The following is a 12,765-nucleotide window of genomic DNA, read 5'->3' as shown; positions in this document are numbered from 1 at the left end:
TTTCACCTGGTAAGCTAATCTAATTATTCAATCTTAATGAGTGGCTCACAAGTTGCTTTTACCGAACCAAGCAAGAACCAATCGGTTAATAAATTTTAACACTCTTCCCACCATGGTTCGTGATCTTGGTATTGGTTGGATCGGATAGAATCGGGATTGGAACTGCCGATATGGATCGGGATCACTCAAACTTAGGCAAATATGACACTTTTGTCCTTGTTTTCTTATTAAAAAAACTTTTTTTTTTTTTTTTTTTTTTTTTTTACATTTTTACCCATGTTCGTATAGCTAGATTTGATCGGTATCGGTATCGGGATCGTTCTCGATCAATACGGATCCAATCCCGCCAAAATTGGCCGATCCAATCCGTTACCTCAAACCATGCCTCCCACTAACAAAGTAATTCTTCCCCTTATTTATATTAATGTGATTAAATTAATTTTTTTTTTTGCTGAATTATATTTAAATGTTAATTTATCTTTTCTTTTTCCTTCTTTTCCCCCTTTTGTCTCATCCATCATCATGGATCTAGTAATCAATGGCAGGATCAGTATTAGGATGGGATCAATATCTGTCTCAGACGTATTGGGATGAGATTAATGATGCATTCAATAAGGTACCAACAATAGGTTTTAGGGATTAAAAGATAGGAAAAAGGAACGCCACTTTGACAATACTCAATCATTGAATATATCAAAGAAGTTGTGTGTGAAAGCAATTTTTTATCCGGACATGAAATTCATTCATTTTTGCTCAATGCAAGGTTATTCCTGTATAGAAGAATTGAAGCTGCAACTGAATACTTAGCATAAACTCTATCCTGTCATTAAAAAAAAAAGGGGCATGAATTGAATAAGTAGGTACAACTAAACATTTGAAGATAGATTAGATAGGCACTTCAAGATGGAAATTATAAACTAAAAGGTTATAACCAAATCGAACCAAATGATGTCACTGACCAAATCAACCCACCATGTAAATCAGTAGAAAGAAAACAGATCCAGTAAACAATAAATAAACAGATTTGGGTATATGCAGCAGACCAGTCAAGAGCACTATTTGGGAAGCCTATTTGGTTAGAGATCCTTTCAGTGAGATTTTTTTGAGATAAGTTGAATCTGTAAATACAGTTCTTATCAATCAAGAAATGGAAGAACCAGATTTTTCACTTAGCCTTGGAAGGAATTCGAGTGAGATGAACAGAGGCTTGTCCCTTCTAGCACGATCAGCAGGTCTGATTTTAGACCTCTAAGCTCTCCAATGGCGGGAAGGAAGGAAAGAGATGAAGAGAGAGAGAGAGAGGGCGAGGGAAAGTCAATTTTTGTTAATCGGTTGTTTCTTTCATCGATAATTAGATTAGCAGGTTACCAGGTGAAAAGGAATGGCAATCTAGGTATTTAAAAACATGAGGGTAGGAGGAGGGATCCACATCCTCTACTTTCATCAGTTGTACTTCCATCCTACTTCCACGACTTCTCAGCATGCCATCTGTCTTTATGAGAATCCAACGGTATGTATAAATGAATTCAAAAATTTTTGAAAATCTAGTGAGACTGAAGCGGTTTAAACCCTTAAACTAAACCTACTAACCAAACCAGATTTCACTCAAACTAAAGCCACTTCTAACCGAACCCTTGGGGGGGGGGGGGGGGGGGGTGGCGGCACTTTCACTCAGACCTAACCCATCTCCATTTCACTCATCCCCATTTCATTTGAACGAAAAGCCCCAAAAGTCTCATCCCTCATTGAAAACGCTATGCAACTCATCGCTCCATGGACATAGTTAAGAAGCTGAGAAGAATATCCAAGAGAGTCACCTTTGCGTCTCATCCCTCCTTGAAAACGTCTCTGCAACTCATCGCTCCATGGACATAGTTAAGAAGCTGAGAAGAATATCCACAAAGTCACCTTTGCTTTCAACCATTACCACTTTGTTGGTCTTCTTGTCCACCAGAACCTTCAATCTGATGGTCTTTGCCCATTGGGAAGCCATTGTTGTTTCAATCGAATGACACATATGGCGGCAATGTATACATGTATATATAAATAAAGGAAACCTTCAACTTCCACTCTGAATAACAAGAAATGCTTCGATTTTCTTAATGTGTCCTGAATTTTTGGGTTTTAATTAATTCTTTCCATTATATCATGTCCATCACAGTGGGTTCTGTATACAAGAAAGCTCGAGAACCCAAAAGTCGCATTGGGTGTGTGGATGAAAGAACAGAGCCATGATTCTTCTTCGTCATCCGAATTTGAAGACGTCCTTCAATAGCTCCTTGAAATCCATGATCACCACTTCTTCCATTTCCCAAAGATAAACTCTCTTAAGATGGAATTAATTCTATTTTGACCGTCAGTCCGTCACCTTGAATTAGAAGAACCCAGGTTGATTTAGGGAGCTCTTTTAGGGTTAGGGTTATTGGATTTCAAGTGATGTCCTCCCCTTCAACTTCTCAGATTTCTTCATGGATTTGATTGCTTTGGTACCCTATTTTCCTCCTGTTTTCGGAGGATTTCGGGAGATTCTAGAGTTAGGGTTACGAATCAATTTTCGTTTGGAAGTCTTTAATTTCTTTTCCTCTTAAAGGCTTTCCGATGGGGCTTTTTCTCTACGAGTTGGAGATTGAAAAGATTCGATTGTGTGAAGGCTGAGTTGCCTCATTTGATGGTTCTAGGTTTTTGTTTTCTGAGCCAGCGTTTCTGAATCTTCAACCGTTATTTCATATTTCAATGCTCATGTTTGGGGATTTTGCCAGTTGATTGATGAATCTAGGGTTTTCTTTGGTGGGTTTTTTGTGGGATTGATTTACGAAGATCTTTATGAGGTACTTCTATTGATGTCGGTGGTATTTCAAAAATTCCACCCCCACCAGCAAGAAAAACCCTAAAATAGATAAGGGAAAATGGGGAAGCTCTTCTCACTACGCTATCCATGGAGAACCATCAACCCTCTTATCCATGGATTCAAATGAAATGGAGCGATAAGTTGCAGAGACGTTTTCATGGAGCGATGAATTGCAGAGACTTTTAGGGCTTTTCGTTCAAATGAAATGAGGATGAGTGAAATGGAGATGGGTTAGGTTTGAGTGAGAGTGGTTCGGTTAGAAGTGGGTTTAGTTTGAATGAAATCTGGTTCGGTTAGTAGGTTTGGTTTAGGGGTTTAAACCACTTCAAAGAAGGTCTCAACAGATTTTTTAAAAAAATTGAATTAATTCAATATAGGCCGTTGGATTCTCATAAAGACAGGTGGCAAGCTAAGGAGTCGTGGAAGTAAGATGGAAGTACAACCGATGGAAGTAGAGGATGTCGATCCGTAGAAGGAGATGTAAAAGTTTAAAAGTAAGGTAGTTTCTGAAAAAAAGTTTAAGGTAGAATAGTTTTAGTAAATATAGGCTAAGTGTAGGATACTGATAATAATTGCCCCGTAAATGTTCTTTGACTCTCTTGTTCTATAAAATAAACGTTTCCCAACCCTCCTCAGTCACTGCATCAAATAACATATAGAGGAAGGCGAAAAGAAAAGAGTGAGGTGGTGAAATGGCCTTATCATTTCCTAGAGCATTGCTATTGTTGCTGATCTTGGCCGGAATGTTCGCTGCACTGGTAGAGAATGCCGCCGGCCAATGCCAGAGCTTCAGTCAAAACTGTGAGAGTGGTGTATTTGTCAGATCCTATGCTTATAAGTCTCCAGTTACATCTGAGGAGTGTTGCGCGGAGATTATTAAATTTGGTAAACAATGCTTGATTCAGTTTTGTTTGGGAAAATACGCTGCTGATTGGTAAGAGAAGTCTTGGGAGAGTTGTTCTTCTATTATACATTAGAGGGTGCAAACAAGGATGTTTGTAAAAGGATTCTTGCTTCAAAAACGCATTCTCTTGTTTGTAATAAAACTTTACTGAATTCAATAAGGTCCCCCAATTGGAGCCATTACATTTTGTTCTTTTATATTTCTTTCCTTCAATTGCTAGTAGGGGTGTCAATAAAGCCCGGCTGATTATATACTTAATATAAGTATTTTCTTGACAAAAAAAACAGAAGAGAATTGTACAGAGATAACTACTAGCTTTGTCATCATCATGAAGTGGGAACCCATAAAAAGAGTAGATCATCTACTATTTTGATCAGGACCATAAAAAGAGTCACTGACATGATTGTTATTTAGTTGTAACCCCTATAAGCTTCCGGCCTATTGAGGGGCACATTACAATCGTAGAGAGAGAGTTTATACACACGCCATTTTTTCAACATATTTATTAATTGTCCCATAGGTTGAGATCCTATGTTACAAAAACATGGTCTAATGAGACACGTGGACGGTGCCATAAATCAAGACCAACCGACCGGCCCGACCTGGCGGGTCGGTCAGGGTTGAGAGTTTCTTGACCCTGACGAGGGTCGGGTCAGTCAGGGTCGGTTAAGGCCTCTAGGGTCGGGTCAGGGTTTAGGCAGGCCCGGCCCAACCCGACCCATTGACACCCCTAATTGCTAGAGATATTTTCCATTTTATTTTCAGTAAAGTTAGAAACATGTCTGTTCCCCTTTTTTGTGCGATAGCATAGTTGGAAGATCAGGTTTTGATTGGGGCAAGTCACCTGAATGAAGTCAAAATTTTGGAAAACTTGGTCAAGAATTATGGACTCTGCCAGGATAAAAAATGACGAGACTCAATCGTAAATCGTCCGAGTCAAATAAGACTTAACTGTTTACATAGAAAATGAGTTGAGTAAAATAGTAAATTCATATTCTAAAATAGTACAAAACCCCCAACTCCTTGACTCCCTTCTTTTGTTCAATGGTATAAATTTAAAATGCATTGATATGTGATTCCTTGACTTTTTTGTTTCCCATGATTTTCCCATATTTTTCTATATTTAACTGACTTATATTAATTTAAACATATTTATTACATTAAAAATAAGAAAAAACGTGACTCACATTGATTGGGTTTGAATTGGGTGTGTCTGATTTTGAATTGAATCGGGGGATTCACCTGATCCGATTCCTATTACTTAATCCATGATTTGAACTGTGAAGACTATCAAATTTTCAAAGAAATAAGAGTTTTCCAAATTTAATGGATTTTTTAAATCAATAATTTCAATTATTTGGAAACATCTTTTTTAAGGAAATTTAATCAACTTTTAACAATTTTATTTGTTCCCAAATTTTGAAAACTCAAATTCTGCTTTAGAAAAATAAAATAAACTGGAATAAGCCAACAATATTACCAAAATCAAAATATACTGAGCTACAATAAAGAAACAACCTTGTCAAAAATACATTAACCGTTAAAACTTAATTTTATCTCTCTCTCTCTCTCTCCTCTTGACGAACCATAACCCGCCCTTGGTTAGTGGTGGGTTCTCCATACCTCTAGATCTGGAACCCTCTCCCTATGTGCATTTACATATCCGGAGAGGAATCACTGTCAGGCTGCATGGCCCTTGCACCAACATGCATGGGGGCCAATGAAAGTGTGCACATGGGCATCCAACAAGGGGTGAGCTTTTTCATTTGGGGAGGTGGGGTGAGATGGTTATTTCACCTTTTCTGTGTCTGGCGCAGTCTTCCGCAGGCAACCTTCTTTTTTCCATATATAATGGTTGGAAAACCAAGCTTTTCTACTCAACTCGCCCTTTTCAATACCTAGTGACTTGGGCAAGTCAAACTTGATCAAGACGAGTCCTTTTTTCCTTTTTTATTTTATATCTTCTTTTTTCTCCTCCTCCGAATGATGAGAGAGTGAGGCTATGGTTGCTTCACTTGTGAGAAGAAAAAATGGCTTAATATTGAAGACATGAACACAAATTCTAGAGTTTTGTTTAGTCGTAGACCAAACTTATGGTTTATGAATAGTATATGGCCCAAAAAAAAAAAAAAAAAAACAACAGACTCAATGAGTTTAACATGACTCGAGGAAACATACCGAGTCAATGAAAACTCGGACCAACATGAACCTGGTCTGGTCATTTCTTAAAGTTGTTTATTTGTTAACCAAACTCATGTTCTATGAATAGTATATGGCTATGTAAAAAAATGTCAAACACATGAATTGTGCATGACTCTGAACAAAAATACTGAGCCAAATGAAAACTCGGATTGACCTGAACCTGGTCTGGTAATTACTTTAACCTAGGCGAGTCTTCATGACTCATAAACAGGTTTCCTATTCAATTGGTAGAGATATTTTCCATTTTATTTTCAATAAACTTAGGAACATGTTTGTTTCCCCTTTTTTGTGCGATAGCATAGTTGGAAAACAAAATCGGTCCAATTTCCTTATTTTTTTCCTGATTTTTGTAGTTATAAAAATGCAATATCTCGCCGAGATCTCGGTATGTATTATGGATATGTGTGTTTGACCCATTTTTTGTGCCTAGTTGACCCATCTAACAAAACCACTTAAACTAAGCTCTGGACAGAACTCGAAAATCTTGTTGAGTTCTGTCCACAGCTCTAAAGAAAGGGGAAAACAACCCTCTCCCTCAAATTTCTTTCTATTTCCTTCAAATCTTGGGTGCATTGCATGGTTTCAAGTGAGATTCAAGTGTTAAATTGAAGATTCAACTCCAACAGTCCAAAAATCATCACCTATTTGTAGAATGGGCTACCAAAGTAATTCCATGACATGGGAATTCTTTGTGCATCAATATGGGGATGAATTTATTGCTCGATCACATTTTATGTAACAAATTCAATGAACATTGATGTAATGTACTTTTTGTTTGAATGTTTTGATTAATATGTACTAATTAGAATGTTTTGATTGCTGATTTGCTATGTTTACTAAATTATGCGTAGAGTAGGTTGTTTTAGTACGATTCGTCGCCTACCAACCTATGGTCCAAAGTGAAACTCATATTTGGACTTGTTTTTTGGGAAATCTGGGCAAACCATTGTGTTTAAATGACCTGAAATAGACTGAATACCAAGTTTCAGACCCAAAATATGTGTAAAACCCACCGAGTTAGGGGTCCGAGTCAAACAAAAAAAAAAAAAAAAATGCAGGCTCGACTCGATTTCTGGCTGTGCCGAGATGCCACCGAGACCCGAGTTTTAGAACCTTGCGAGGGGCTAGGCCCCAATTCAAGTACCAAGCTTACTTGCCAAACTGCAGCAAAACTGCTTGACTACACTGAAATTGGGACTAATGAGATTTACTTGGAGATTATAGAAGATTTCAAACTGCTGGTTTAAGCCCTGCGGTTCAGCTTGAGGGTGGGATTCTGAAATCTACTATGGCATTAGTTTGAATCCATTAGAATTGTTACAGAGTTTCACTCAAGGACATGATCAATTTACATCGTGAATCAATTTTTCAGTCATTGGAAAACCAACGTCGTTTTAAAATAGTTGAGTGCTTTCTGATTCATCTATTTTTGGAAGCCATTCCTAGTCTGGATGAATTTTATTGAGCGCCTGAACTACAGTTTCTTTCTTAATGATGACGATGGTTTTATTTTATTTTTGTCCCTCTCAAACCATACATCTCCCATTATAGAAGAGGAAACTGACGGTTGACACCACCTTATCTCTTAATTTTATAGGACATCATGTAGCAGGTTGATTTTCTGCCTAAGCCCCTCTTACTCACCTAAGACGAAATAAAACAAAATAAAAATAGCATAAGTATTGTATGGTTCAAACTACGAACCTACTGTTATGCCCTGAGATGCAACCATTGGGATATGAGGGAATGGTTTCTTCAATGCCTAACAAAATTTTCATTCTTTATTATGCAGACTTGTAATGAATAGAAGGCTGAGAGATCAAAATTCGCCAAAAGGCATGAATATTTATGTTGCGATTGCAGAAATTAGGTAAATACTATGAGAAATATTTCTGTGCATTAAAGAAGATGGTTAGAAACTGTATCTCTAGGATCACATATTCACATCCATGTCCCAACAATTAAAAAAAGATACAGAAGGATAGACTGACAAACAGAGAAATATGGAGAGGTAGATTGATGGTGTGAGAGGGACCTTGACGGTTATTGCACCGGCAATGTGTGCATTCAATACCTAAAGATTCATAAAAGAGAAAAATGAAACAATTTTAAATAGAAGCAAAAAGAATGTCAAAAATACAAACCTGAACAGAATGCTAGAAAACACAAAGTTCAGATTCCAGAATTGAAATCATCAGACAAAACAGGAATGATCATTTTACCCTAAATCTTTAAAAAAAAAAAAAAAAAGAAAAAAGAAAAAAGAAAAAAAAGAAATTAAAAGAAATTGGGAGAGAGGAGATCGTGGAGTGGGAGAGGGTTTAGGTTTGAGGGAGGGAGAGAGAGGGGTGACGTTGAACTAAATCCAGACGGAGTTTGGGAGATTGGGAAAGGGTTTAGGTTTGAGGGAGAAAAAAAGTTCAGGAGATTGGGAGAGAGGAGATCGCGGAGAGGGAGACGGAGAGACGATAGCAAGAATACTCTCCTTCGATCGGGACTGAGTTTGGAGATTGGTAGAGGGTTTAGGTTTGAGGGGAGAAAAAAAAGACCAACAGATTGGGAGAGAGGAGATCGTGGAGAGGGAGACCGAGAGGGTTTAGGTTTGAGTGATTGTTTATTTTTTTATGTTTTTTATTATTTTTTTTAAGAGAAAGATTTTGTATACGGTCGTGTAAATCGTGTATGAAACTTTTTCCCTCCTTAACTTTTTGCTTTTCCTCAAAATTACGTTTCATTCACAATTTTCTCTCTCTCCTCTATTCACGAACCTTCCAAGTGAACTTCCCACTCAATACATCAGAAACTAGGACCTGCGACGACAAGCGAGGATGACGACGAAGAAGACTGTAACTCACAAAATTCCAATATTCTGAGTTGGAATGATTAGCGCAAACCATGTATCCAAATATGTGTAATTGTAATCCGCGACCTCCGATGAAAAATTCACCTCTGGAACGGTGCAATCAAGCTTGAGCTCTCATTTTTGGCCAAGCGGTGCCCCACATGACGTCCAGATTAGAGAGGAATTCAGAAACCCAAACGCTGGAGATGCTTCTCAATCTCTTTCCCTTTTCCTTTTCTGATTTCACTCTCAAACCCCTGATTTCTTATTCTCCCTTTCTCGTTTTCTTTTTTTCTCTCACTCACCCTGATTTTTCATCTCTCAAATAAGAATCTGAGATTAAAAATCCAGAATTTTGGGTGATTTCATAAAACAAAAAATTAGAGTGTCAGATTGACACCAAACAAAAAATTGTTGGGTTTTTTTTCCCCTCTGTGTTTCTAGGAATCCAATTATGTTTCTCTTCTCTTCTTCTCCAGGTTTTTTAGTTTATCAAAAAAACTATTGAAAACAATTTAGGAATAACAGTGATTCACTATTTAGTAATCCAATGATGTTTCTTCTCTCCTTTAAGTTTCTTTTAAAACCGTCACAACCTCTTAAGAACGTATTTGAAAAAAAAGAATTGCAGAGATTTTTATTTTTTTTTCGGTAAACGGAGTTGCAGAGTACGAAACAAACGAAAGTTGTTTGGTTTTTTTTTTTTGCTTCATCGGAGACGAAAGAAGAGAGATACGGGGATGGGAATTGCAGAGTTGTTCGGTTCCTCGTTTTGATTTTGGTTTTGATTTTTGTTTTTCTCTCTTGCTACTGATTGTTGTGGACGACGATGAAGCTGCTTCGGATTGGCTAGGCTTCATCGGAGACGGAAGAAGTGAGATACGGTGAATGAAAAGTAATTTTGGGGAAAAGCAAAAAGTTAAGGGGGGAAAAATTTTGTACACAGTTTACACGACCGTGTACGAAATCTTTCCCCTTTTTTTATCATAAAAAAATTAATAAAGGGTATCGAGAATTTCAATAAAAGATGGAAAAAATAAAAGAAATAAAATAAGGAATGGAAGGTATTTAATTTTTAAAAAAAGGTAAAATAGTCAAATGAAAAAATAGTCACGAAGCATGAGTTCGTGCACTTATATAATAATATAATATATATATATATATATATATATATATATATATATATATAGAGAGAGAGAGAGAGAGAGAGAGAGAGAGAGAGAGAGAGAGATTGAGGGAAAGAGATAGAGACTACGAGGGAGGGAGAGAGAGAGATAGAGACTGAGAGATGTAAAGAAAGAGACAATCAATCTGCGATCAAAAGCATCAATTCAAGGTTTAATTTATGTTTCATCAAATCAGTTGCTGCTTGATACCAAAAAAAAAATTAGTGGCCGCTCTGTTTTATATTCTAGTTCAGTATATACTAATATGTAATTTAAACTTAAGTCAATAATCTGATTTCTCCAAGACTTTGGGAAATCAGAGCCATGTTTAGATCTATACTCAACCAGAAATTTGGGGCTGTCTGAGTTGTTATTTGCTAGCTACTTAATTATCACCTTATACCATTGTTGGCAAACCAAGTTTTGACCAAAAAAACTCGCCCGAGTTGGGTCAAAAAATGGGAAACCTGGTCATGAGTCTTAAAGACTCGTCCTGTGTTAAAAAATAAAAAAACAAGACTCAGGCCGAGTCCACATTGATTCGGTGTTTTTTGCTGAGTCTTGAAAAACTCACCGAGCCTGGTTAAAAAAAAAAAGGAAAATTTACACATACCCCCCTGAGGTTTGACGAAAGGATATTTTCAACCCCCAGGTTTGGAAAATTCTACATACCCCCTGAGGTTTGCAAACGGTAACAGATAGGTCCATTCCGCCAATTCATGACTAACACTGTTAAAAAATAGACTTGAACTGACGGAATTGCCCTTACAAAAAAAAACCTGCAACTCCTCTTCCCCAAATCGATTGGGGAAGATGAGTTGTAGGTTTTATAGAGAATAAGTTTAAAAAGGTCTTTTAATTCATGGATAAATGGGGAAAAACAAAGAAATTAAAGAAAGGAACAAGAGTTGTGATCCGGACTACATCTTCGCCATCTAGTTTGGCAATATTGGATACCATCTTCGCCATCTTGGTCGTCTCCTTCTCCACCTTCGCATCTTAGCTAGTTTTGTTGTTTCCTCCTCCACATTCGCCAACTTAGCACTACACTCATCGTCTCCGTCTTCGCCACCTCTGCCAAATCCTTTGGAGCATCTACAACCGACTTTGAAGCTTCCACCGCCGCCTTTACCGCCTCAGCAACCGCTGTCTTCACCGCCTCAGCGTAATCCTTGTTTATGACTAGGGTTCGAAAAGAAAATCCAGCAATATGGCAGACTAGCATCATAAAGAGCATGGTACCGCAGGGAACATAATAGATATGATCAGATCTTTAATTAATGAGGCAGCAACATCAACAATTACAAAGTGAAAAAAAAACCATGTGCATACGGCAAAATCTTCTCCTTTCGCAGAAACCCTAGATTCAGATTAAGGCTTCTTCAACTTTATAGATGAATGGAAAGGGTTTTTTCAAGATCTTACTCATTTGTAATCGAATTGGTGCAAAATTCTAGGATAACCTTCTCTCTATACCAAGGGAGATTCGATTCTGATTTGAGGGCAATCAGAGCCCTCTATCTATCTGCAATTTGGAGTTCTTGGTTTCCTACGCAAATAAGCTATTCCAGAACCTTGGGTTACCCCTATGAAATCGAGATGACAAATAGTGGAGCAAAGAAATGTTCTCTGCTCAACAATAAGGCTTCGATTCAAGCATCGGAATGACTGGATCCCATTATCATAAACAATTTCCATGAACAATCTAAAGAAACATTCGGATGCTACTATCAACAATCCTTCTTTGTAAAAATTACAGAAAATCAAACACCAGATACATTTGACGGAGGAGTCGCAATGGCTTTGGTGCCAGAAGCTTCAGGAGTACATTTACTCTCTCGGTCTGTTACTTTCCTTTGCTCTTTCTTGAAAATTTCTGGTCAATTTCAAAATTCTTTTCTGCTCTTTCCAAAAAATTGCTGGTGTGATGGTTACTTTCCTCTGGTCTTTCTTAAAAGTTTTGAAATTCTTTTCTGTTCTTTTAGAAAAATTGCTGGTATGATTGCTTTCCTCTTCTCTTTCTTGAAAGTTTTGAATTTTTTTTGCCTCGCCTGATGGCTGACCATTAATTGACTTTGATAATTCTTGTTTTTGAAAACTGGAAACCGAAACCTCACCGAAGATGTTCCATTAGAAACCATGGATGGAGCAATTGATGGGATACCTGTAACTCATCTTCTCCAATCGATTTGGGGAAGAGGAGTTGCAGGTTTTTTTTTTTAAGGGCAATTCCGTCAGTTCAAGTCTACTTTTTAACAGTGTTAGTCATGAACTGACGGAATGGACTTATCTGTTACCGTTTGCAAACCTCAGGGAGATACGCAGAATTTTCCTAACCTGGGGTGTGAAAATATCTTTTCATCAAACCTCAGGGGGTATGTGTAAATTTCCCAAAAAAAAAAACTAAAAGACTCTAAAAAGTAACACAACCTTCCCTATTCTCTACTTCACAAAAAAACTCTCTCTATTCCCTGAACCCTAACAGCCTAACCATCTCAAACAAAGTTTCTATTAATCTATTATATAGACTCTAAAAAGTAACACAACCGTCCCTATTGCCTACTTCACAAAAGCCCTTCTTTATTCCCTAGACCCTAGCCGCCTAACCATCTCAAACAAAGTTCCAATTAATCTATTATATTATTTTCTTTTATCATCAATCAAAAAGTGAGACAGAAGACCCCAGATTGAAAAGTGAATTTCACTTTGAGTCAATTCCTTTCTGTATCGTAAAATGAATCGTGTGTCCTCGAAATCTCTTCTCTGTTGCTGAAATATATCACATTAGCTAGTAAACATCTAA

The sequence above is a fragment of the Telopea speciosissima genome, chromosome 9 (assembly GCF_018873765.1).
Source record: "Telopea speciosissima isolate NSW1024214 ecotype Mountain lineage chromosome 9, Tspe_v1, whole genome shotgun sequence".
In the NCBI taxonomy this organism is placed as follows: domain Eukaryota; kingdom Viridiplantae; phylum Streptophyta; class Magnoliopsida; order Proteales; family Proteaceae; genus Telopea; species Telopea speciosissima.
This window is presented reverse-complemented; position numbering follows the sequence as displayed.